Here is a 27,965-nt window from a genome sequence, read left to right as displayed (position 1 = left end):
GTCTATACTACTTTTCAAAGTCCCAATCACGACGTCAAACTCATGAATAATCAATTCCTGTTTCTGATAGATGTAATGCGTGCATGCGTGAGTTCGGTCCGGGCGGCCACTGGTGGCGCAGATGGGGATCTCTCTCCCACCCAGTTCAGATGGGTGCTATCCTGTAGTCGGCTGACGGCGTGCGCCTCGCGATCGCTAGCTTGTACGATCGTAGTAATTTTGGTTTCACCACATGTGTTTAGTGGAAACGTTGTGGCAGAGGAGGGTGCGTACAAGATATCGAATGTATTTAGCGCTACAGTCTATTTGTGACGGAATTTCATTACTTGGTTGGCATAATGTTTGCATGTGATACTCAAACGTTGACAACATGTTTTATCACTTCCACCTCATTGTGAGGTGGTAGTGAGTGTTTTAAGAGTTCTATGGTTCATATGACTATAAAAAATGGTTCAAATGTCTTTGAGCACTATGCGACTTAACTTCTGAGGTCATCAGTCGCCTAAAACTTGGAAACTAACTAAACCTAACTAACCTAAGGATATCACACACATCCATTCCCGAGGCAGGATTCGAACCTGCGACCGTAGCGGTCGCTCGGCTCCTGACTGTAGCGCCTAGAACCGAACGGCCACTCCGACCGGCCCAAATGGCTCTAAGCGCTATGGGACTGAACATCTGAGGTCATCAGTCCCCTAGATTTAGAAGTACTTAAACCTAACTAAGGACTTCACACACATCCATGCCCGAGGCAGGATTCGTACCTGCGACCGTAGCAGCAGCGCGGTTCCGGAATGAAGTGCCTAGAACCGCTCGGCCACAACGGCAGGCCAAAGCGCTCTATTTGACTCCTCTAAATTGTTAACCAATTAATTTGACAAGATAGTGCAAATGGATTATTTCACTCAATTTTTTTTTGTCGAATTTGCGTCAGCTTTCCCTTTTTTCTTCAGCATTGTCCAAAACGAGTACAGTTTTCTGAGGAGAGAAGAAAGTCGCGATCTTCATGTTGGGAGACCTGGCTTCTTGGAAGCGACAGTGGCAGGAAGTGAGTCTGGAATTTGCCAATCAACAGAATGCTGCTACTTCATGTCTTATTTGGGGACCAAGGAGGCCAATATCCGGTTCGTGGTCGGTGATATTTGTAACGTGATCTGTAATTAGCACATTGGGCTGTTTTGACTTTCGTGTCGGCGATCTGACGATAGACACATACGCGGGAGAGCTAAAGCAGTGGGTACTACATCGTACTTCATTCCATTCGCTTTTTATTACAGTTATTAAATCACGGAGAGCAAGGGTGCGTGCTGTCGGGATATCTGCAAAAGTGGAGGAACTCCGTCTCCCGGAAAGTGATATAAATAAAGAATATGTTTCAATATATTATTGAGCCTTCCCGGTTTGCAGTGCGGTCTAACGCATTGATTTCCAAACGGGAAGGCGTGTCGGTGCCCGGCACGAATGCACCCGGCGGAATAGTGTCGCGGTCCGATGTGCTGGCCAGTCTGTGGATGGGTTTTATGGCGGTTTTCCATCTGCCTTGGCGAATGCGGGCTGGTTCCCCTTATTCCCCCTCAGTTAGACTATGTCAGCAATCGCTGCGCAAACACTTTCTCCACGTTCGCGTACATCATAATTACTCTACCAGTCCCCAGTTCGATATATTACGTTACATAGATTAGACATTTTATTGACTTTGATTTGATTTTCGTGTCGTGAAATCCTCCTTTTCCAGCCTAGAGCGAGTGTTTCTCCTACCAATTTTTTTGAGATGGGTGGTGATTGAGGAGGCGAGAGGTAGGAGGATGAAAAGTCCTCTGATGGTGGCATTGTGCACTAGCTCAGAGCATCCCTGCATGTGAAAGCGAGTGCACATAGGAGAATTTTCCAATATGATGACACCTTCAATCTTCCACAGTGTAATTACGTAATTAGGACATGTTGCTGGGTGTGAGCTTTTCCCATCAAATAAAAGTGAGATCCAGCCGCTGGAAATTGAATTTGATAAATAAATAGTATGTCCTACGCTATATAGTTAAATTTCTTGTCACGAGATCCTTTCTCTCCAGCACAGGTGACAGCTTAGAGCCCATGGAGGTACACGTTCTCAGTCAGGAATTTGCGTTGAAAGGAACGTGTTTTGCATGCATCAATATTCCGCAGGTGTTTAACTGGTAAATGTTGCTTTGTTTGCGGTTTGGTCCGACTGCGACCGATGGTGCGTGCAGGCCTAATAATGGCATGTTACAGAAGAAAGAGCACATTTTTCCACTGGGATTTCTGGGACGCTTTTGTTCAGAGATGAGCGTGACATCTGGTCTCTCAGTCATGGGGCACGAGTGGTCACTTGTGTGACATGTTGGTTTGCTAAACCCTGAGCGAGCTGCACGTGCGGCGGCGAAAACTTTCTTTGGTTGTAGTCCAGTGGACAGAGGTCGCCAGACGGTGCGTGCTTCTCTGTCTAAAGACTGTTAACGATGTAAATACGTGTGATGGGTGTTTCATGATGGTATTCCTTGTGTGTTTAGAATAAAAAAAGCGAACGATGTAGCTACTACTATACATTATTTGAATATTCCCAAACAGCGGGGAGTGATGAGCAAGAGAGATCCAACTCCTGCAACATGAACTTTTTGTAAATAAACAATGTACCTTCTACTATGTGACTGAATTTCCCATCGTGAGAGCCTTACTTTCCACCCGAGAGCCGTGAATTTCCAGGTTGGGAGGGGGAGAAGGGGAGTGGGGTGGTTGGATGTTTACACGAGGGGGAGGGATTAATTAATTGATCAATTTTATTAAGCAGTCAATAAAATTGATGGAGTGGAAGGAGGCTATCTGAATAACTCAGGGTTGAAAGTGTACCTGTATTAGCAAGGAGGAGGGCAGTGGAGGAGAGGGAGTGGGAGGATGAGGGGAGGTGGAGGGGTGGAGGAACAATAGGCTAAGGACCTGTCAATTAAAAGTCAATTCAAAACGAAGGATTATCAGCAGGGGATCACAATCTGTCAATTAAAAGAGAACAATAGGTTTGCCCCTGAACATATTTTTGCCCCTATGTAAGCAACCCTCAGTAACAAAACGCGCTGATTCCGGCCTTGTCTCCCTACTAAAGCACTATCATCAACCATTATAAATGTGTGAGACATTCAACAGCTGGAGTAAGTACATGAGCAAATGAGCTGGGTCGACCCAAGGCCTTAGTCAGCAGGCGGCCTCTAGTCTTCACTGGTGTACAGATGGAATGCACGTTATGAGTGTCTGAGGTGGAATCCAATAGATCACACAATTTTCTAATGTGCATATGACAGTTTTACCTAATAATAAAAATGCATATATTATTGATATTTTCGATTAGCAACAGAGTGTTCATATTACTGTATTTTTTATAAGACGCTATTATTCTAAGGACATAGTGTTTCATATCATTTTGATCATCATTTGTGCACGATTTAATGTGAAACTCTTTCCACTACTATTGACCAAATGGTGTTGAGGTTGTAACCAAATGTAGTGTAAAGCCCGTCACTAGAATCACTAGGAGATAGTAACATGGTAGGGAAGAAATGGTACATGCAACAAAGATTAAACAAGTGAAGGAAGTAATGATAACAGGGCACACTTGGCCGTTCTTGGATGTCTAGTTTGTAAGGTATCTTGTCTTTTAAAGTAGAAACGGTGAGGAGCTCGGTTCCTAGGATGCGTATTTATAACTTCTGTGTGATTAAATTTTGATTTATGGGTGTAAGTGGCCTTGTAGTGTAAATATTGGTACTTTGGTTATTTCGTGAGTCCAGTTGATATCGCTACTTTGAAGTTTTCGGAGACATATATGACATATTTTGTGCACTGGTTAGTTTGTCAATTATTCATGAATTTTAAGGGGCACATTGAGTTTCCTTCTCCAGTATACGGTTGCTAGAGCTGCTCAGATAACTAGTTTCACTGCAACAGAGTTATGTTTCAGTGTATAAACTACTCAATTTCAAAGGTACTCGTCAAAATGCCTCGCTCATTTGAAAATATAACAAACTTCAGATACCTCTTTTATTTATAATGATTTTCACAAATTTTAAAATAAATTACAAACTTTTAATTTTTAAAGTCGGAACTGCTTGGATGAGGTATATGGTCCACCCCTCGACTGCAACTAAGGGGCTAAAATTAATTCAGGTAAATTCAATCACGTATTTAAGTCTCCCTTCGAAAATACCTTTATTTAAACAAAGTAGCTGACAATGTACGTAAATGTTATCTTTCAGCGTAAGACTTTCGTTTTCCGCTGTATAACTTTAGGAGATCGACACATACAGACAGAGATTCCTTTACGCACATTGGGGAAGAATTCGAGATATGTACAGGTACTTTGATGAATACTCCAATGAAGTGTTATAGGGCCAATGATAATTGCAATACATAAATATGATCTGGTGGACAACGTGGGAAGCTCTACGATGCTTAAGAGTAAAATTTCACTGTTCAGTGGATTGTAATGTGACACGGAACTTTCTCGAAGATTGAACCTGTGTGCCGGACCGAGATTCGAAACTTTGACGTTTGCCTCTCACAGCCAATTGCTCTACCAGCTGAGCTACCCGAGCACGACTGAGGACCTTTCGTCGCATCTTTCCTTCCACCAGTACCTCATATCCTACCTTCCAAACTTCACAGACGTTTTCCTACATAACTTGCAGGATCAACACTCCTGGAAGAAAGAATATTGCAGCGTCATAGCTTGGGGAGGTTTGGAAGGTAGATAATGAAGGGAGCAAAGCTGTGAGGACAGGTTGTGAGTCATGGTTGGGTTGCTACTTGGTAGAACAACTGCTCACATAAGGCAAAAGTCCCAGGTCCAAGTACCGATGTGGTACGCTATTTTAATGTGCCTGGATGTTTTTGTGAGGCCTATTCGCGTGCGGTGCTGTTATTTGTAGGGAGGCTGCTACGACCGGAAACTGTAGCAAAGTTCGGATTGACCAGCAGTAGTTTAATGAATGGTGCACGAACTTGCCATAGATCGTGAATGCAAAGAATGTAGCGTATTGCGCTTAAATAGGTGAAGAAATCCACTACTGTACCAACACTCTGTTGGTGAGAAATAATTGTAATATTATTCCAGCTGATTCTGACCATCCACATGCATACAAAATGTAACAGTACCATACCAACAGCTGTCATATTGATATTATTTTATTAAGCAACGAATTTCGACGCTCCAATACCATCGTCAGGCGTGTCACATGAATAGTAACAAGTACCACTCGTGCAAGTACAAGACAAGGCACCAATACCTGAATCTGGTTCCATAGGTCTCCAAACTTCATGAGAATGTTTCCTCTTCACACGTACGTCTGGAACCATACACGAGTATTGGTGCCTTAGCTTATATATGCATGAATGTTACTTGGTGTCATTCAAGCGACCGGCCTGAAGATGACGCGACTGGAATGTCGAAACTGGCTGCCTAATAAAATATCAGTATACCGTCTGTTGGTGTAGCATATTACATTTCATCGACCAGCCGCTGTCCCACGCTCCTGAACACAAGATGGAGTTACATTTACTGGACATGAACACAAGTGAGCAGTCTTTCATTCCGCTAATCGACCGCAACTTAACAATGCCACTTCAGGATTACTTTACAGAATGAAATTGCTGATATAACATCTATTGCAGTTAACAACTGATATGGTCAAAATTTAGTTCATCGCATCATCAGCGGGAAAACGTCTAAAAAATGTTCCACGCTACCTAGAAATTTACGCCCTCCAAAAAAGCATAAAATAGTGAAAGAATTCTATTCCTTTCCTACAAAATGTATCGTATAGAATAAAACGCTTATTAGTGATAAAAGTCTTCTCCACTGGCAACAGCTTAAAGAAAAAACTTGTGCATACATTTTCTAGTTCACGTGTTAATAAAACGATTTATAATAACTTCGCCTGTCGTAAAACGATTTGTAATAATTTTGCCTGTAACTATATAGGACAGATTGGCAGGATGATCAATGTAGGGTATAAAGACGATTTACTGGGAAATAAGATGGTAATGTGCACCATTCCACCCTTGCATTTATTCATTACTAACCATGTCCTTACAAATCTGAGAGAAGCCGAATTTTCGTGTAAGGGGGTCAAAAGGAGAAAATTGGAGTCATGTGGAGAACACTAAATATTTAAACACACGCTCAGTAGTGATCGCAACATTTTACATGACAAGCTGCAACCTTTAACAGTTTCTTGAAGGGTTTCAGATCTGTATTAGAAATAATAAAAATTACTTTTAAACCAATTAAATGAATACATGGAAAATTAAAAAAAGTTCACTTGTGACAGGATTCGAACCTCTAACCTATCAGCTGTAGACACTAACCATTGCACTAAGCCACCATGTCGCAAAGCTTACTTTATTTACGACTTTAGTGACACGGTCGTAATGACTGACTGCAGCCTACAAAAATTCGGCATCACGTAATATCGTGCGGAGCTTATCCAACGTAAGCAGATCTCTTTGATGATAATAACTGTATACGTGACGCTGAATCGCGTCTTGTGCGGAAGGGTCCTAGTAGTGCTGGTTAGTGCCGCGTATGAAATGTGTTTATTTCGTTAGCATCGTTATGTGTGTGTTTGTGTGTGTGTGTGTGTGTGAGAGAGAGAGAGAGAGAGAGAGAGAGAGAGAGAGAGAGAGAGAGAGAGAGGGAGACAGACAGAGAGACTGGTGTCTTTTGTGGGGTTTCCAAGTGTGATGAAATACGAAATACAAGTGTTATTGGTAGCTTGCACTTGTCAATATTCTCATCAAATTTCCGTTCTTCTTGTAAAATAATTTATATTTTTCTACAGATCCTCTTAGTCAAAGATACAATCCACTTCTAAGGTTTCCTCTTCTTCTCCCTGCCCCCCCCCCCCCCCCCCCTCCCATCATCATCCATTTTTTTTCTTTTTCCTGTCTAAACAATTCTCAGTCCCTTTTCAATTTGATGTTTGCTATGCTCATTAGTTTCCGTGCACGTACGCCATCTACTGAAGTTCCCTATTTCGTGCTCCGTGACAACTTTTTCAGTGCCACATGGCACTAACCACAAACGGGCTATTTCACGTAAATATTAATGTGAGGACTTTTACGCTTAGCCCAGATCTAATGAGAATGTTTTTAATAGATTTTATTTGGATTTACATATGATCACACGTAGCATGTTACTTGGTATCATTTTCTTCGCTATCTGTCGTCACCAGTATGTGATTAAACGTGTAAGTAATTTTTGTTTATTAAATTTTTATTTTGTTCTTAATCAGTGCTTTTATACGTCCTTTACACCTGGGTAATTCTTTTTAAGTACGATGTTAAAAACTTCCTCAATAATATCAAGTACTTCTGAAGAAGGCAAAGGCACAGTTCTTAAAACCATGGTAAAGTACCGTTAATAAACTTTTACAACTGCAACACGGTGGCTGAATTTCTCAAATAATTCGTAACGGGAAACAGCAAAAAACGAAAGGTATTTAGAGGAATCCATCTAGAAAGATTTAAAGCTGAATGATCACATAAAATAAATTGGAGGAAAAGCAGGTGTCAGATAGAGATTCACTGAAAGAATCTTACGGAAATGTAAGTCATCTACAAAAGATATGACTGACAAAATACTTTCACGATCGTGTCTTGAAAGTCATTCATTACTGTGAGATCCTTATCAAGTGGGTTTTAATAAAGAGAGATCGAAAAATCCAAGGAAGAACGGCACGTTTCGCCACTCAATCGTTTAGTAAGCGCGAGGGCGTTACGAATATGTTCAACAAACTCCAATGCCAATCGCTACAAGAAGTCGTTTTGCATTACTGACAAAGTTAGTGTCGAAATTCCGAGAGCTTGCATCCGAGAAGAATTGGGAAATGTATTACTTCCTCCTACACACGTCAGCGACATCACCACAGCGAAAAAACGAGAAGTTTGAGCTCATATGGAAGTTTATCCACAGTCGTTCATTCTATTCACCATTCGTGAATGAAAAAATGAAGGAAAAAAAGGATAGTGGTACCAGAGATACTCTCTGCCACTAACTATAAGGTGGCTTTTGGCGTATAGACGCAGGTGTCGAATCTTAAGCGATCTCTGTGCTTACGGGAAGTGCCTATAGTCCGGATAAAATTACTTTGATAGTAATCTCCATTGCATGATGTAATTTTAGTAAGTAACTAAAGATTTTGTGCCTGTATTACTCTGGTAATTTCACTATTACTTAAGCTTTTGTGTTTATCACTTCCGATGCTAAGGCTTTTCTAATGAAAGTGTCTTCCTGTTCAGGATTTTTTACTTTTGATGAAGCTATATTTATATGTACCGAAACCTTGGTCAAGAATTTTAATAAATTTTTATCCTGCAACTGTTTTTGGCTGTCATCCATTATCGTGAAGAATTTCAACAGTTGCTGCTGCAGCCATGTTTAAAATCTTGAAACTTTGATAGTTGACTCTTGACGCTTTGTAGCTAATTACTTCCAATAAGAGTGCGAGGCGTCTACCCGATCCGCTCGACGATGCCAAACTACCACAGAAATTAGTCAGCTCACTTCCAGTTCGTGGTCAGACTTTCGTTTTTGATGTATTTGGATCCCGAACACCGAATCCTGGGCACGACACTTGTGTTTCGTATTTCATCACACTTGGAAACCCCACAAAAGACACCAGTCTCTCTCTCTCTCTCTCTCACACACACACACACACACACACACACAGCAAACACACACATAACGATGCTAACGAAATAAACACATTTCATACGCGGCACTAACCAGCACTACTAGGACCCTTCCGCACAAGACGCGATTCAGCGTCACGTATACAGTTATTATAATCAAAGAGATCTGCTTACGTTGGATAAGCTCCGCACGACATTACGTGATGCCGAATTTTGTAGGCTGCAGTCAGTCGTTACGACCGGGTCACTAAAGCCGTAAATAAAGTAAGCTCCGCGACATGCTGGCGTAGTGCAATGGTTAGTGTCTACAGCTGATATGTTGGAGGTTAGAGGTTCGAAACCTGTCCCCAGTGAACTCTTTTAATTTTCCATGTATTCATTTAATTGGTTTAAAAGTACTTTTTATTATTTCTAATATTTTCCCATGTCGTTTTCATCATCGTTATGGGTTTTTTTATTAATAATTTCTCCTTCGACTGTATTTTGCTTGTGTCACCTATAATCTGTAACGAAGTGCCAAACAGGGTAACCTGGCAGCCCGTGTAGCAAATGTGAGAATAGTTCCAGGTAACCAGTGACAGCTAGAAATTACAGTTTGCTTTTACCGTTGGAACTTAAATTTTTCTGTGTTAACCTTGCTCGCAGAGGTTTGCCTTAAATGCCGTAAACAAAGCGATCGTGGTTTTAATTCTGCCACAGATGGTTGATTGTCGTATCGCGTCTTCGAATTCCTGCGAGAGGTCCAGGAATGAGGGAGCTTGATGTTAAGTTTCCAGAATTAGAGTGGGCTAGTTCAAATCGTGGTTGTTTGGAGTTAGAGCTGCAAGTTGGAAAGGTTTCAGGTCAGGAAACTAGGTATGCAGTGGATATATGTCCCTAAAATGGAAGTTCAAAGGAAGATTTATGATGTACTGCAAGCCTTGGAGGTACTGTGAGTATAACTGAGTCACTGAGAAAACTGAGAGAGCCGTTAATACTGCGTGAAACTAGGTGCCACGAAACTATAAGTTCCGCTCCGAGGGCAGAGTAGCGCAAAGACGGCTTCGAAAACAAGGTCTAAGACCGAATCTGTCACGCCGGTTAAGTTGTCGTTTATACAGGCTCACATGACGCGCCTCAAACACGCGATCACGCGCTGTCCTCCTGACCTCGGCTCTTCCCAGAAGCTTCCTAGCGTCCCTGTTGACGTTTCCACAACATCTGGGGATGCTTCTGTTGCCACGGACGGTTACCGACTTTCATTCGGTCACGTAGTCCCTCCGTAGAGAAGCTTACCTCTTCTCACATACTACGCAGATCTAGTTTCTTTCGATCTGTTATTTTTGTAACCGCCAACTGTGTGGAGGCTTTTCTGAGCCTCCGAAGGACATGACTAGCCAGCGCCAATATCCACCGCTGTTTTACAATATCTCAGCTTTCTGTCGCACGACAGCTTAATACACTACTGGCCATTAAAAATGCTACACCACGAAGATGACATGCTACTGACACGAAATTTGGCCGACAGGCAGAAGAAACTGTAACATGCAAATTATTAGTTTTTCAGAGCATTCACACAAGGTTGGATTCGGTGGCGACATCTACAACGTGCTGACATAACGAAAGTTTTCAGCCGATTTCTCATACACAACCAGCAGTTGACCGGCGTTGCCTGGTGAAACGTTGTTGTGATGCCAAGCGTAAGGAGAAGAAAAGAGTACCATCACGTTTCCGACTTTGATAAAGGTGGGATTGTAGCCTATCGCGATTGCGGTTTATCGTATCGCGACATTGCTGCTTGCGTTGGTCGATATCCAATGACTTAGCAGAATATGGAATCGGTGGGTTCAGGAGGGTAATACGGAACGCCGTGCTGGATCCCAGCGGCCTCGTATCACTAGCAGTCTGGATGACAGGCATCTTATCCGCATGGCTGTAACGGATCGTGCAGCCACGTCTCGATCCCTGAGTCAATAAACGGGAACGTTTGCAAGACAACAACCATCCGCACGAACAATTCCACGACGTTTGCCTCAGCATGGACTATCAGCTCGGAGAACATGACTGCGGTTAACCTTGACGCTGCATCACAGACAGGAGCGCCTGCGATGATGTACTCAACGACGAACCTGGGTGCACGAATGGCAAAACGACATTTTTTTCCGATGAATACAGGTTCTGTTTAGCCGGCCGGGGTTGCCGAGCGGTTCTAGGCGCTACAGTCTGGAACCGTGCGATCGCCATTGTCGCAGGTTCGAATCCTGCCTCGGGCATGAATGTGTGTGATGTCCTTAGGTTAGTTAGGTTTAAGTAGTTCTAAGTTCTAGGGGACTGACTGTAGGTCATCACCTCAGAAGTTAAGTCCTATAGTGCTCAGAGCCATTTGAACCATTTTGAACCAGGTTCTGTTTACAGCATCATTATGGTGGCATGCGTGTTTGGCGACATCGCGGTGAACGCACATTGGAAGCGTGTATTCGTCATCGCCATACTGGCCTATCACCCGGCGTGATGTTATGGGGTGCCATTGGTTACGTGTCTCGGTCACCTCCTGTTCGCATTGACGGTACTTTGAACAGTGGACGTTACATTTCAGATGTGTTACGACACGTGGCTCTACCCTTCATTCGATCCCTGCGAAACCTTACATTTCAGCAGGATAATGCACGACCGCGTGTTGCAGGTCCTGTATGGCCCCTTCTGGATACACAAGATGTTCGACTGCTGCCCTGGCCAGCACATTCTCCAGATATCTCACCAATTGAAATCGTCTGGTCAATGGTGGCCGAGCAACTGGCTTGTTACAATATGCCAGTCACTACTCCTGATGAACTGTGGTATTGTGTTAAAGCTGCACGGGCAGCTGTACCTGTACACGCCATCCAAGCTCTGTTTGACTCAATGCCCAGGCGTATCAAGGGCGTTATTACGGCCAGAGGTGGTTGTTCTGGGTACTGATTTCTCAGGATCCATGCACCCAAATTGCGTGAAAATGTAATCATATGTCGTTCTAGTATGATATCATCTGCATTTCTTCTTGGTGTAGTAATTTTAATGATATATTACAATTTACACGCGACAGCAGTTTTCTCGGGTATGTTGCACACCAAGAGGTCGTGGCTGGGTTAGGATACGAATTTAAATTCATGGCTTCAAAACGCGTCGTCTGCCGCATTTCAGTCATTGGACACTTAAAAGTCAACTGTCGAAAGAGCATCTCCCATTTCCATCGTAGTCCGAGACGGCTGCTTCCAACATTGCTCCTCGTTACGCGTTAACAGTATTCCTGAAGTGATCTGCTGAGTCCGTGTGTCTCTGATAAACGAGCGGTAGCCGGCAGTGGATGTGGCAACACTGTAGTGGCAAGTGACAGACGTCAGCTATCAAGTGATTATAATCGCACTATAGCTCCGTATAACAGAGGGTTGCGCTGCAAAATGTTTCGTGTCCTTACGTATCTCCTACTTCTCCAGCCCATGTTGCCTGGCGTAGGTCTCCTAGGAGGTGGTCATAACAATGGGACTCAGCGGTGTCATTGTAGACTCGTCCGGTGGTGGCGACGCAACACGATCTGCGCCGTGGTCCGTGCCTGGCGCGTGGCGTCGCGCCTTAGGCTAGTGGCCGCTACGTGCCCGCCGGCCACCGCCGTGGCTTTCCCCTTCACTCCCTCGCCGACAGGTTCCCTCCCCTCCACGCGAACCGTGCTCTTGGCAGGCCTGCACTGCTATTAAACGCCTCAGGTCCCACCCGCACCACTCCGCGACGGCGGCTGCAACCGATAAGGGCGGCCTGCCTGTTCACACTGCGTTACGATATGTCGAGCTCTGCTGATATGTCACTATTGGCGTCGAGCTGCGAGGGTGGTGGCCAAAGCTGTCACCGGCTACTCCGGCAATATATATATATATATATATATATATATATATATATATATATATATATATATATACACACACACACTCCTGGAAATTGAAATAAGAACACCGTGAATTCATTGTCCCAGGAAGGGGAAACTTTATTGACACATTCCTGGGGTCAGATACATCACATGATCACACTGACAGAACCACAGGCACATAGACACAGGCAACAGAGCATGCACAATGTCGGCACTAGTACAGTGTATATCCACCTTTCGCAGCAATGCAGGCTGCTATTCTCCCATGGAGACGATCGTAGAGATGCTGGATGTAGTCCTGTGGAACGGCTTGCCATGCCATTTCCACCTGGCGCCTCAGTTGGACCAGCGTTCGTGCTGGACGTGCAGACCGCGTGAGACGACGCTTCATCCAGTCCCAAACATGCTCAATGGGGGACAGATCCGGAGATCTTGCTGGCCAGGGTAGTTCACTTACACCTTCTAGAGCACGTTGGGTGGCACGAGATACATGCGGACGTGCATTGTCCTGTTGGAACAGCAAGTTCCCTTGCCGGTCTAGGAATGGTAGAACGATGGGTTCGATGACGGTTTGGATGTACCGTGCACTATTCAGTGTCCCCTCGACGATCGCCAGTGGTGTACGGCCAGTGTAGGAGATCGCTCCCCACACCATGATGCCGGGTGTTGGCCCTGTGTGCCTCGGTCGTATGCAGTCCTGATTGTGGCGCTCACCTGCACGGCGCCAAACACGCGTACGACCATCATTGGCACCAAGGCAGAAGCGACTCTCATCGCTGAAGACGACACGTCTCCATTCGTCCCTCCATTCACGCCTGTTGCGACACCACTGGAGGCGGCTGCACGATGTTGGGGCGTGAGCGGAAGACGGCCTAACGGTGTGCGGGACCGTAGCCCAGCTTCATGGAGACGGTTGCGAATGGTCCTCGCCGATACCCTAGGAGCAACAGTGTCCCTAATTTGCTGGGAAGTGGCGGTGCGGTCCCCTACGGCACTGCGTAGGATCCTACGGTCTTGGCGTGCATCCGTGCGTCGCTGCGGTCCGGTCCCAGGTCGACGGGCACGTGCACCTTCCGCCGACCACTGGCGACAACATCGATGCACTGTGGAGACCTCACGCCCCACGTGTTGAGCAATTCGGCGGTACGTCCACCCGGCCTCCCGCATGCCCACTATACGCCCTCGCCCAAAGTCCGTCAACTGCACTTACGTTTCACGTCCACGCTGTCGCGGCATGCTACCAGTGTTAAAGACTGCGATGGAGCTCCGTATGCCACGGCAAACTGGCTGACACTGACGGCGGCGGTGCACAAATGCTGCGCAGCAAGCGCCATTCGACGGCCAACACCGCGGTTCCTGGTGTGTCCGCTGTGCCGTGCGTGTGATCATTGCTTGTACAGCCCTCTCGCAGTGTCCGGAGCAAGTATGGTGGGTCTGACACACCGGTGTCAATGTGTTCTTTTTTCCATTTCCAGGAGTGTATATCGCTGACAACTTCTCTAACAAAACTCATATGCTTTTATGTGCCGAGGAAACCTTACAACATCAGTTCAAATGGTTCAAATGGGCCTTAACATCTGAGGTCATCTGTCCCCTAGAACTTTGAACTACTTAAACCTATCTAACCTAAGGACATCACACACATCCACGCCCGAGGAAGGATTCGAACCCGTGACCGTAGCAGTCGCGCGGTTCCGGACTGAAGCGCGTAGAACCGCTCGGCCAACGCGGCCGGCTACAACCTCAGTCTATTGAGCTCCCATCAAGGTCACATTTTAAGTAGTTGAAGGGAATAGTATCATTTAACGTCCCTTGACCGAGGCATGACTAGTGACTGTGAACAACCTCAAACAAAACAATTATTGTCAAGGAAATAAGCCGAGCACGTAAATGAAGAATATTACTCCATGGCCAAGTGACACCAACGTGTTAACTTCTCTTTCTATTGCATACGAGAATCGATTCATAAGAGTTATGGCAAATAGCCTGCGTTGCTGGTACGACTTACAATCCTACGACCGCTTTGGTGCTGCCCTCTGATCTAATGTGTCTTTTGCAAGGCTCTTAACGCCTGCATCAGTGTTGATACCTTTATTAACTTGAAGCTGCTTAATGAAGGCTTGACCTCCCTCTACAATTTTTATTCCCTACTTTTTCCTCCTTTAACAAATTAATGATTCCTTGATGCCTCAGAACATTCCCTATCACTGATCCCATGTTCAGTCAGTTTCTTCCATAAATTCACACAATGAGAAATCTTCTATAAATTCCTTTTTTCAACAGATCGATTCATTATCTCTTCATTAGTCACCCGATCATCCTAACCTTCAACATTCTAGTGTGGCATAACGTTTCTAAAAGCATCTTTTTGTCCGAACTTTAAAACCTCCACGTTTCGCTTCCGTAAAATGCTGTACGCAAGTCATAGATCTTCAGAAAAGAATTTCTATTCAACGTTAACATATCTCTAGAACGGATTTTCTTGTTGTTACCAGTCTACGTTTTGTATACACTGTACTTCATCAATCGTCAGTTATTATTTCTCACCCATAATAAAACTCATCTACAACTTCTTGTAATGTCCCTTTTCCTACTAATTATCTCGGCGCCGATTGATTTAATTATGTTATACTACATTTGTTTCTCTTTAGTTGTTTCCCAGTATTATTCCCCGCAACGTTGTCCGACTTAATTAGACGGGATCCCACTAGATTTGCTTTACTCTGATCAATTTTTTAAAGAAACTGTCTCCGTTCGACTGACCTTCCACGTCCTTCGTTGTCTCTGAATTACAACGTTGTCGGGGAACTTCGAAGTTTTTCTGTTCCCTCTCGTTTAATTTCCCTTCCGAATTTCTTGTTGGTTTCCTTGACTGCCTGCTCCTGTACAGACTGATTAAGAACGGCGATTCCCTACAATTCTGTCTGACTGCTTTCTCACCTAACGAATTCTTTTCATGTCCTTCGACTCTCATAACTGCCACCTGGTTTGTGTATAAGTTGTAGATAACCTTTCGCTCCGTGTCTTTTACCCCTGATACCTTCATAATTTCAAAAAGCGTGTTTCAGTCAACATTGGCAAAAGCTTTCTACTAAGTGATATATTCTTTTTCTTCTACTAGTTCCTGCCGTTTGAATATAATCCTATTTCAACTCTGCTTTCTATTCTCTTTGCTTTTAGACCATAACTTTGACTCGTTAATTCCGTATTCAGTTCCTGCGCTCCAATGCTGCAGTTTACGTATTGCTCGTTTTTAATTTTGCCTTTCCTTCAACAATCAGTTTCATCTAGTTCGGGAGGTGTTTCTGGGGATCCTGTGTTATTCAATGAAACATTCATCCCTGGTTTTCCTATTGAGAAAGTAGCGGAAGATGTGATTAACCTACAAGAATAGGGTGAGTAGTGATGATACAGAAAAAATATCCACGTATCTGATAATATTTCTTCCTTTCTGTTGAGTCCATGGTATCCATGTGGTCAACATTCGTTATTGTCTTTTACCGGATCTAGAATGTTTCTTATGATTTATCTTTCCCGTATTTCTAATTCCCCCATCAGATTTTTTTTTTTTTTTTGTGAAATTCAAGGACTGCTACCGTATTACTGCATTAAAGATGTAATTTAATATTAACGGACATTGATTTCTCCTTATAGATCACGATGACGATGAAGTCCCGTACTCCTTGACATAGCGTAGGGGAACGGTGCAGAAGACCCGCACCGCCGTACTAGGCAAGGTCCTAGTAGAAGTGGTTTGCCATTCTCTTCCTCCGAGCGTAATGTGGATGAATGATGATGATGACACAACAACACCAAGTGATCTCGAGGGAGGTGAAAATACCTGACCCCGCTGGGAATCAAACCCGGGACCCCGTTCTCGGAAAGCGAGAACGCTACCGCAAGACCACGAGCTGCGGTCCTCCTTATTGAAGTGTTTCGCAATTTATAAAAAAAATTCTATTTGCTTGATCCACGATACAAAGGCTTCCTCCTCGTGATGTTAGGATACATAGAATCATCAACGTTTTTTAAATTTCTCTGTCCATTTTATTTTTACCTCTTTTCACCTCTAGTGCAGTGGCGCGCTGACTTGATGTTTACTATCAGTTCTATTCCATACATTTCCGCGTTTGCTGTTTTTTTCCTTTAAGTAGCTGAATTGTCCCATAGTTGAGTCTAGCTAATCAAAATAAAATCGTCCATGAGATTTCCGTCCTTATTTAAAAAGCATAAAATGTCCCCTACAGTTTTCGCTTCTAATTTTGAACCCCATGAACCATGGATCTTGCCGTTGGTGGGGAGGCTTGCGTGCCTCAGCGATACGATGGCCGTACCGTAGGTGCAACCACAACGGAAGGGTATCTGTTGAGAGGCCAGACAAATTTGTGGTTCCTGAAGAGGGGCAGCAGCCTCTTCAGTAGTTGCAGGGGCAACAGTCTGGATGATTGACTGATCTGGCCTTGTAACACTAACCAAAACGGCCTGGTACTGCGAACGGCTGAAGGCAAGAGGAACCTACAGCCGTAATTTGTATTGTAGGCAAGTGGACAGAACTAAGTCATCACAGTTGTACGGGTGTGTCCACGCCGACAGACCTTTTCTTTGGACAAAATCGTTTCACTCATGCGAGGGCAAAAGGACAAGGCATTAAAACTGATAGCAATGCAATGGTGAGACAGTGTATAGGTAAATAGAATCACATACCCAAATATTACATGGTCAAATCAAGAAGTGTTATACGACTTGATTATTGAAAAGGAAAAAGACGGTAACCAGCCACTGTTAATAATGCTAATTGTGTAAATTAATGCTGCATCATTGTACAATATATGTTACGGCCTTTAGCTACATAATTTTATTGTACTAACATAAATTAACGTCTTCTTTCACTCCTTTTGTATAGAAATAACTTTATGTCGGGTTCACATGAAGCTCTACTATATGTCATATATCGAAAAATGTTCACAAAGGGTAATAAAAGAAAATGATAGAGAACCATTAACTATAAAACATTCAGAATACGTATAACTAAAACAAAGATATATGTATCGTCACTTGTATTAGTTAGATCTCTCCAATTTTCCTTTACAGGCAAGGAATTGAGAAGATATTTTTGTTTTCTTTGAGTCATCAGCTTTCTGATCGGTTGATGCGATCTGTCATGAATTCCTCTCCTGCGCCAACGTTTTCATCTTAGAGAATCACTGGCACCATACGCCCTCAATTATCTTCTGGATGTATTTCAATCTCTGTCTTCCCCTATAGATTTTACGCTTTACAGTTCCCTTCAAGTGTCATGAGGTTTCTGCAGAGAATCTCCTTACTCCTTGTCAGTCCACCTGATTTTCAAATTTCTTCTATAGCACCACATCTGAAACGATTCGATTCCATTCAGTTGTGGTTTTCTCACTGTTCATAATTCACTACCATACACTGCTGTGCTACAAACGTGCATTCTCAGAATTTTTGTTTCAATCTAAGGGCTTTGCTTGATACCAGTAGATTTCTCTTGACCACGAGTGCCATTTTTGCCAGTGCCATCTGGTTTTTATGTTCTGCTTGGGCTGTCCATAATGGGTTATTTTGCATCCAAGATAGTAGCATTCATTAACTTCGCCTGCATCGTGACCATAAACTTCGAAATTCAGTTTCTCACTATTCTCATCTCTGCTGCTTCTCATTACTTTCGTATTTCTTTGGTTTACTCTTAGTCTAAGTGTTTTGCTCATTAACTGTTCAATCCATTGAACAAATTCCGTAATTTTTCTTCACTTTCTCTGAAGATAGCAATTTCATCATTGAATCTTACCATTGGCACCCTTTCACCCTGAATTTTAATCCCACACTTGAAACTTTCTTTTTTTTCCCCACAGATTCTGCGATGTGTAGATTGAACAGTTGCCATTTTCAACACTAACGCTTCCTTCTTTGTATTCCAATCCTGTAGTTCCTTCATGGATCTTGTACATGTAACACACCGGCCGTTATTCCCTGTAGGCTACTACTAGGTTTCTCAGAATTTCGAACACCTTGCAGCATTTTACATAATCGAACTCTTTCTCTAGGTCGAAAAATCTTGCAAATGTGTCCCGATTCTTCTTCAATCTGGTATCTACTATCAAGAGCAACGTCAGAAACGTCTTTACTAAAACCAAACTGATTCCCATGTAACAGATATTTAATTTCCTTTTCCTTCCTTCTGTTTTCTTTTCTTGTCAGTACGTTGCATGCTTGAGATGCTACGTCGATTGTCCGACAATTTTCGCACTTACCTGCTATCTTCGGAATTGTGTGAATGAATGATACTTTTCCGAAAGACGGATGGTATATCGCGAGTCTTATAGATTCTACACACATACTTCTATAGTCGTCTGCTTGCTATTTCCCCCCAATGATTTTAAAAATTTCGATGGAATATCGCGTATCCCTTCCGCCTTACTTTTTCTAAAGCCTTGCAGGGTTCTTTTAAATTATGATTCAAATATTGGATTCCCTTTGTCTTCTTTATCGACTCCAATTTCTTCTATTGTCAAATCATCAGACAACTGCTCCCCCTCGAAGAGGCCATCAGTGTACTCTCTCCTCCTTTCCTTCTCTGCGTTTAGCACTGGAACTGCAACTGCACTCTTAATGTTGTTGTGATTTCCCTACAAGGTGAAAAAGTCCTTGAGATTATTATTTCTTTTTCAATTTATTCACATTTTTCCTCCAGTACCTCCTTCTTCACTTCCTGTTTAATTCGATCATAAGTGATTTATATTGCTGCATCTGTCTTTCCATGAACATTATTCTACTGCTTTGTTTCGTCGATGAATTGAATTATTTCTTCTATTAGCAAAGGTTTCTTCAGAGTTTTGGATGTCCAACATCCATGTTTGCCCTTTTTAGAGACGTCCATTCTTCTTCAGCTGAACTGCCCATTGAATATTCCTTATGGCAACATCCGTATCCTTCGCGAACTTTAAATGCGTCTCATTATTCTTCAGTACTTCAGTACCCCACTTCCGTCCACACATATTACCTGAAGAATGTTCTCAAGCTTCAGTCAACTCTTTATCTTTCTAAATTTATGATGTTGGTCTACACCTTCTGCTAGGTATGTCTTGCAGTCCAAATCTTTGTCTGACCATTGTGTAATGGTACGTTCTCGTGTCTTTTCCAAGTTACCTCCTCTTCTCGTTATTCCTAACCACAGTATTCTCTATACCTATTTAAAATTTATTGTAGAACACAATTGTTCGTTCTTCTTCGTCATTTCTATTCGAAACCCATATTTTCCCTTACCTGTTGTTTTCGACGTTGGTTTGCTGTCGATTCTAATAAGAACAACCCTGTCACTGAAGAGACACAACAAGCAAAGGATGACTGATATAGAAATAGTTCTTGATATAGTATCTCCTTCTCCTCCACCTCTTGCTATTTCATCATATTGGACCTCTTTGCTTTGGTTCACCCAAGTAGACTGCGTTTCGAGCAGCGGTCAGTAGGTGGTAATCCTCAGACAACACTAAGAAACAAACGGCACAATAATTGGCTAACCTACCGCTAATCGGCATGATTACACGTGCCCGTTGGATGACAAAAATCAAAAATCCACGGTGAAGGAGATAGTTTGTAGCGTGTTGAAATCATATCTGAATGAAAGGAACTTGAATTAGGGTATAACGCACCGTCGGTTAATTGATAATTGGAGGAAAAAACCACACTGTCAAATCACTTCATGTGTTCCTCATCAGTGCTGTCAAAACAGATTTGTATTATGTGCTGTGGACTTTCACGTAACCAAAACATCTGAAACAGATGAGCAAACGTGATATGTAATAATTTAGTGGCTACTACTCGCAGTCCGGTAATGAGATGTAGGAACAGGACGGTGCCACTTCGAGATAATTATCCTAAGGTACTGTTTGCGCCGGTGTATTTCACTTGACGTCAGCAGCACGCTAAGAACCAGTGGGAAGGGAAATACGAAAGCACCTGCCCCTGGCAGGGCGGCTGCCCGTGGCACAGCTCGGCCCTGCTCCACGCAGCACAGCATGGGGCAGCGACTGCCACTGCCATGACCATCGAGGCAAGGGGCTGGGTGGAACACTACTGCAAGCGTAGCTGGTGCCGTAATTGAAGTACGCATTGTAGGGATGTTGGTTTGTCTTATTTCGAGCAAGTGACAAAACCAGGAAATTTGTTGATGAAGATTCTAATTCTACAAAAGCAACAAACTTATGATTTCGGTTCTTGAACTTCTCTTCTAAGACGTAGGGATAGTATATGACAATTTGGAATTTATTGTTGGATCAGAAATCACCACTCTCAACTAGATGAATTCAGACAGAATCTATTTCTGCGTTACATTTCATTCGAAGTAATCCATTACTAATGAGGAAACCCTTGGGTGCAAGGTCGCAAGTTCGATCTTTAGTAGAGCTCACTCGAAAGTTTTGTGTTAACAATTACAACAGGTAAATATTAGTTGCTAAAGACTCACCAAGTGCATCAGGAGGGCGACAGAATATGTGTCTCCGGGAGGTGCAGAGATCAGCCTTCTATGAAATAAATCATTAACATTTTCTATGAACACAGAATGTAAAATAACGCGCAACATTGATCGCGAAGGTTCGCTCCATCAAAATAGAAGGTGAACTCCTTGGGAGCTACAACCGTGGAAATTTAAGATAGATATCCACCCTTAAAGAACGCCTATAGAATCATACTGGTGTAACATGGTGATGCGAACTGGTGGCATGTGATGGCATGCAACAGAATGTGAAATAATCTGTCGTGGAGTTTATCGTAAAATTGGATGTCCCTTAAGGCGTAGCTGCAGATAGTGAGATAAAGACTGTGTGGACGATGTGGCCTAGTATACACCTTATTTTAGATCTATATGACGATGCTGTGATGATTATATGTATATGTTGTGACGATGCCATTATTGCCTTATCACTTTAGGACCTGGTGTAAAAAAGATCTGAGGATGGTCATTATGGACTGAAACTGGTCGTCGTCTAAAGAATTGATATTGTGATCAAAGGCCGGAATAATAAACATTTGAGATAATATGTTTTATAGACGTGGAAAAGACAAACACCTGGAAGCTGTATTTGACCAGTGATTCTTGTGTTCTATTACCGTGTATATTCAGTATGTCAGGTTGCTGCAAAACTCAGTTGGTGGAAGCAGATGCCAAAAGCTTCATCCGTGGGCTTTGTAGCAACAGTATTTGCCCCATAACTTTTGAATATTTCAGTTGAGAAATGGATAAAATGCCTTGGGTAGACGTAAACACACATTGATACAACAGAATTTGGAGGAGGCCCAATTTGGTGGCTATAAGGATACCCCGAAAGGATGGGTCGCTTAGTAATTCCTCATAAATATTCTTCTAATTTTTACGCAGTACTTTTTGCAAGCCCTCATCGGTCAAATAAAGAAGTTTCTTATCGATGCATCCTGGCATGTTAGTGCAGCTGTTGTGCATTCTCACTATTTATTTAAATTCTTACAGTGCGCCATCGGTTCTAGTAGGTTTCCCCCAGATGGGGGCGAAGAGTCATGTTGCAACTGCGTTTGTCCACTGTGCAGGAGACAGTACAGTGTTGCGAAGAGCAGCCCGCCATCGGAGTCTGACCTCCACAACCCGGGAAGCTGATTCAATCGGAAGGCAGCGGGCGGTCCTGTCCTCTCATTCCTAGATCGCTTCCTGATGAAACTGTGTGGGCTCCCACCGGAACCCACTGTCTGAAACATTCGCCAAGGTCGCCGAACGGCAGCCACTTCAAACGAGAACGTCTTGTAAAACTGTGAAATTTGTTGAGATGAAAGTTTCCTCCGGGTGTTGGTAATACCGGGTGATCCAAAAAGTATAAATTTGAAAACTTAATAAACCACGGAATAATGTAGATAGAGAGGTAAAAATTGACACACATGCTTGGAATGACATGGGGTTTTACTAGAACAAAAAAAAACAGAGTTCACAAAATGTCCGACAGATGGCGCTGGAGAGCAAAGCTGCTACCGTGACGGGTGAGAGGTACGCCGATATTTTACAGAATTCGATCATCCCCAGCCTGGCTGATGAACACCTGCTGGAACGTACTATGTTTATTCAGGATGGCGCTCACCCCATATTGCCAGACGCGTGAAAGATCTCTTGCGCGCGTCGTTTGGCGATGATCGTGTGCTCAGCCGCCACTTTCCTCAATTATTGGCTTCGGGGTTACCTGAAGTCGCAAGTGTAACGTGATCGACTAAAATCTCTAGGGATGCCGAAAGACAACATCCGACGCCAATGCCTCACCATCACTCCGGACATTCTTTACAGTGCTGTTTACAACATTATTCCTCGACTAAAGCTATTGTTGTGGAATGATGGTGGACATATTGAGCATTTCGTGTAAAGAACATCATCTTTGCTTTGTCTTACTTTGTTATTCTACTCATTGCTATTCTGATCAGATGAAGCGCCATCTGTCAGACGTTTTTTGAACTTTTGTATCTTTTTGGTTCTAATAAAACCCCATGTCATTCCAAGCATGTGTGTCAATTTGTACCACTCTGTCTGCATTATTCCGTGATTTATTCGGTTTTCAAATTTATACTGACTTTTTGATCACCCGGTACATTTGACTCATAATTGCGCTTGAGTAACCTTCGAAATTCACTGGTCTGGAAAACGTAAGGATGAAATTGACTTTCAAAAGATGTGTCACTTTCGCGTAACACAGATCGATGAAACATGGGCCATACGTAGAAAGAACTGTTCTAGCACAGTACAGAAGGTAACTGAAAGAAGTACAGAGATTACTCAAAGACAGTAATTACACTCAAGTCACAGGGATTAATCATGGTCCCCTGGACATTACAAAAGCGGTTCATTGCTTCCTCTGCAACGTGTTCCCATGCTGAACACAAGTTTGACGAGGGTTTCTCGTGGTACGACGTTTCATTCCTCCACCAGCGTAGTTGAAAACTATGGAATGGTCGTTGGTTCATGTGGACGTGTTGTAATACGTTTCCCCTGCTCATCCCACACGTTTTGGATGGGATTTAAGTCGGAGGAAGGGGCACGTTAGTCCATTCGCCAAATATTCTCTCGACCCCAGAGTTCCTCTACGTGCGCAGTCCATGCCGTCACCCATTCCCTCCCATGAAATTGAAGTCAGAGCCGAATGCTTCCCTGACAAGACGCATGTGAGGAAGGAGCACAGTGCCGGCCGGAGTGGCCGTGCGGTTCTAGGCGCTACAGTCCGGAGCCGACCGACCGCTACGGTCGCAGCTTCGAATCCTGCCTCGGGCATGGATGTGTGTGATGTCCTTAGGTTAGTTAGGTTTAATTAGTTCTAAGTTCTAGGCGACTGATGACCTCAGAAGTTAACTCGCATAGTGCTCAGAGCCATTTGAACCATTCTTGAAGGAGCACAGTGTCACAACAACAAAGACCGGTGAGTGTACCATGTTCAAAGATTTGGAAGTCAGAACGCCTATGCAACATCGTGCTTCTCTACGCCACAATACCGAAACGATCATATACGGCAAATTGTTCCTGAGTGCATTGCGTGTTGCCGTCTCTCGCCATATGAGTGTATTACATACATAGAGAAGCACTGCATAACATGGTCGTTCAGGGGGCACAATGTTGCATCGGTGTACTGAAGTCCAAATATTTGAACATGGTATACTCACAGTCAACGTTACTATGACACTGTATTTCTTTCAGGAGAGTTTTGGCCCTGAATTAACTTTTTTCCCCTACCACATCGAACTGCGCGTATGGAGGAGCTTTTGGATTTCGAGGATATTCGGGCGTATTATAGTATTTGAGAGTTGTAGCATCGCGTTTTAGTACCTGAATAGTGTAAATTCGCGTAGTCGTTTGTCTTCTGTTTTTGTTTTGAACGGCCAGTGTCGGTTGGTCACAGTTAGTGCGCTCCCTGCCGCCGTTGGATAAGCAGCTGCAGCAGCAAATCGTATACTCCTAGCTCACTCATTTGTTACATAGTTTAATTCTTAATTTCTTTGCGTGTTTTTGGTACTTGCATTGTTCAATTCATAAATTTCAGGCGTATTAATTTGAGAGTTGTAGCATCGCGTTTTAGTACCTGAGTAGTGTAAATTCGCTTAGTCTCCTTCCGCCGCCGAGCAGTGTCAGCAGTGCGCAAGTAGCAGCATTACTGCATTTACTAGGCAATCTTGTATTTTAATAACCGTTTAAATTTTGTCGATTTGTTTGCGCTCTCTGTAGATTAGTTCAGACGTTCTTTGCAAAACAGTTTTAGCATGGATAGGGACTGCAACTGCTGTGTTCGGATGCAGGCTGAGTTGGCATCCCTTCGCTCCCAGCTTCAGGCAGTGTTGGCTTCGGTCACACAGCTTGAGGCTGTTGCCAATGGGCATCACTGTGGGGGTCCGGATGGGGGTTTGTCGGGGACGGCCAGCTCGTCCCACGCATCCCCCGATCGGACTACGACTGTGGTTGCCCGGGATACTGCCCGCATTGAGGCTGATCCCTCACCTGTGGTAGAGTGGGAGGTCGTCTCAAGGTGTGGCAGGGGGCAAAAGACATTCCGGAGGGCTGAACGGAAGGCCTCTCCAGTTTGTCTGACGAACCGGTTTCAGGCTCTGTCTCAGGCTGATACTGATCTTCGGCCTGACGTGGCTGCTTGTCTTGTTCTAGAGGTTGCCCCTCAGTCTGCAAGATCCGGGCGGTCGCAGAGGGTGGGCTTACTGGTAGTTAGGAGCTCCAACGTCAGGCGCGTAATGGGGCCCCAATGGCAGCAAGAAAGGGTAAGAAAACCAATGTGCACTCCGTGTGCATACCGGGGGGAGTCATTCCAGATGTGGAAAGGGTCCTACCGGATGCCATGAAGGGTACAGGGTGCACCCATCTGCAGGTGGTCGCTCATGTCGGCACCAATGATGTGTGTCGCTATGGATCGGAGGAAATCCTCTCTGGCTTCCGGCTGCTATCTGATTTGGTGAAGACTGCCAGTCTCGCTAGCGGGATGAAAGCAGAGCTCACCATCTGCAGCATCGTCGACAGGACTGACTGCGGACCTTTGGTACAGAGTCGAGTGGAGGGTCGGAATCAGAGGCTGAGACGGTTCTGCGACTGTGTGGGCTGCAGATTCCTCGACTTGCGCCATAGGGTGGTGGGGTTTCGGGTTCCGCTGGATAGGTCAGGAGTCCACTCCACGCAACAAGCGGCTACACGGGTAGCAGGGGTTGTGTGGCGTGGGCTGGGTGGTTTTTTAGGTTAGATGGCCTTGGGCAAGTACAAAAAGGGCGACAGCCTCAACGGGTGCGGGGCAAAGTCAGGACATGCGGGGACCAAGCAGCAATCGGTATTGTAATTCTCAACTGTCGAAGCTGCGTTGGTAAAGTACCAGAACTTCAAGCGCTGATAGAAAGCACCGAAGCAGAAATCGTTATAGGTACAGAAAGCTGGCTTAAGCCAGAGATAAATTCTGCCGAAATTTTTACAAAGGTACAGACGGTGTTTAGAAAGGATACATTGTATGCAACCGGTGGTGGAGTGTTCGTCGCTGTTAGTAGTAGTTTATGCTGTAGTGAAGTAGAAGTGGATAGTTCCTGTGAATTATTATGGGTGGAGGTTACACTCAACAACCGAGCTAGGTTAATAATTGGCTCCTTTTACCGACCTCCCGACTCAGCAGCATTAGTGGCAGAACAACTGAGAGAAAATTTGGAATACATTTCACATAAATTTTCTCAGCATGTTATAGTCTTAGGTGGAGATTTCAATTTACCAGATATAGACTGGGACACTCAGATGTTTAGGACGGGTGGTAGGGACAGAGCATCGAGTGATATTATACTGAGTGCACTATCCGAAAATTACCTCGAGCAATTAAACAGAGAACCGACTCGTGGAGATAACATCTTGGACCTACTGATAACAAACAGACCCAAACTGTTCGACTCTTTAAGTGCAGAACAGGGCATCAGTGATCATAAGGCCGTTGCAGCATCTCTGAATATGGAAGTTAATAGGAATATAAAAAAAGGGAGGAAGGTTTATCTGTTTAGCAAGAGTAATAGAAGGCAGATTTCAGACTACCTAACAGATCAAAACGAAAATTTCTTTTCCGACACTGACAATGTTGAGTGTTCATGGAAAAAGTTCAAGGCAATCGTATAATGCGTTTTAGACAGGTACGTGCCGAGTAAAACTGTGAGGGACGGGAAAAACCCACCGTGGTACAACAACAAAGTCAAGAAACTACTGCGAAAGCAAAGAGAGCTTCATTCCAAGTTTAAACGCAGCCAAAACCTCTCAGACAAACAGAAGCTAAACGATGTCAAAGTTAGCGTAAGGAGGGCTATGCGAGAAGCGTTCAGTAAATTCGAAAGTAAAATTCTATGTACCGACTTGACAGAAAATCCTACGAAGTTCTGGTCTTACGTTAAATCAGTAAGTGGCTCGAAACAGCATATCCAGACACTCCGGGATGATGATGGCATTGAAACAGAGGATGACACGCGTAAAGCTGAAATACTAAACACCTTTTTCCAAAGCTGTTTCACAGAGGAAGACCGCACTGCAGTTCCTTCTCTAAATCCTCGCACAAACGAAAAAATGGCTGACATCGAAATAAGTGTCCAAGGAATAGAAAAGCAACTGGAATCACTCAATAGAGGAAAGTTCACTGGACCTGACGGGATACCAATTCGATTCTACACAGAGTACGCGAAAGAACTTGCCCCCCTTCTAACAGCCGTGTACCGCAAGTCTCTGTAGGAACGGAGGGTTCCAAATGATTGGAAAAGAGCACAGGTAGTCCGTCTTCAAGAAGGGTCGTCGAGCAGATGCGAAAAACTATAGACCTATATCTCTGACGTCGATCTGTTGTAGAATTTTAGAACATGTTTTTTGCTCGAGTATCATGTCGTTTTTGGAAACCCAGAATCTACTATGTAGAAATCAACATGGATTCCGGAAACAGCGATCGTGTGAGACCCAACTCGCTTTATTTGTTCATGAGACCCAGAAAATATTAGATACAGGCTCCCAGGTAGATGCTATTTTTCTTGACTTCCGGAAGGCGTTCGATACAGTTCCGCACTGTCGCCTGATAAACAAAGTAAGAGCCTACGGAATATCAGACCAGCTGTGTGGCTGGATTGAAGAGTTTTTAGCAAACAGAACACAGCATATTGTTATCAATGGAGAGACGTCTACAGACGTTAAAGTAAATTCTGGCGTGCCACAGGGGAGTGTTATGGGACCATTGCTTTTCACAATATATATATAAATGACCTAGTAGATAGTTTCGGAAGTTCCATGCGGCTTTTCGCGGATGATGCTGTAGTATACAGAGAAGTTGCAGCATTAGAAAATTGTAGCGAAATGCAGGAAGATCTGCAGCGGATA

This window comes from Schistocerca americana, chromosome 2, assembly GCF_021461395.2.
Source record: "Schistocerca americana isolate TAMUIC-IGC-003095 chromosome 2, iqSchAmer2.1, whole genome shotgun sequence".
NCBI classification, from domain to species: Eukaryota; Metazoa; Arthropoda; class Insecta; order Orthoptera; family Acrididae; genus Schistocerca; species Schistocerca americana.
Note: the sequence above shows the minus strand (reverse complement) of the source record.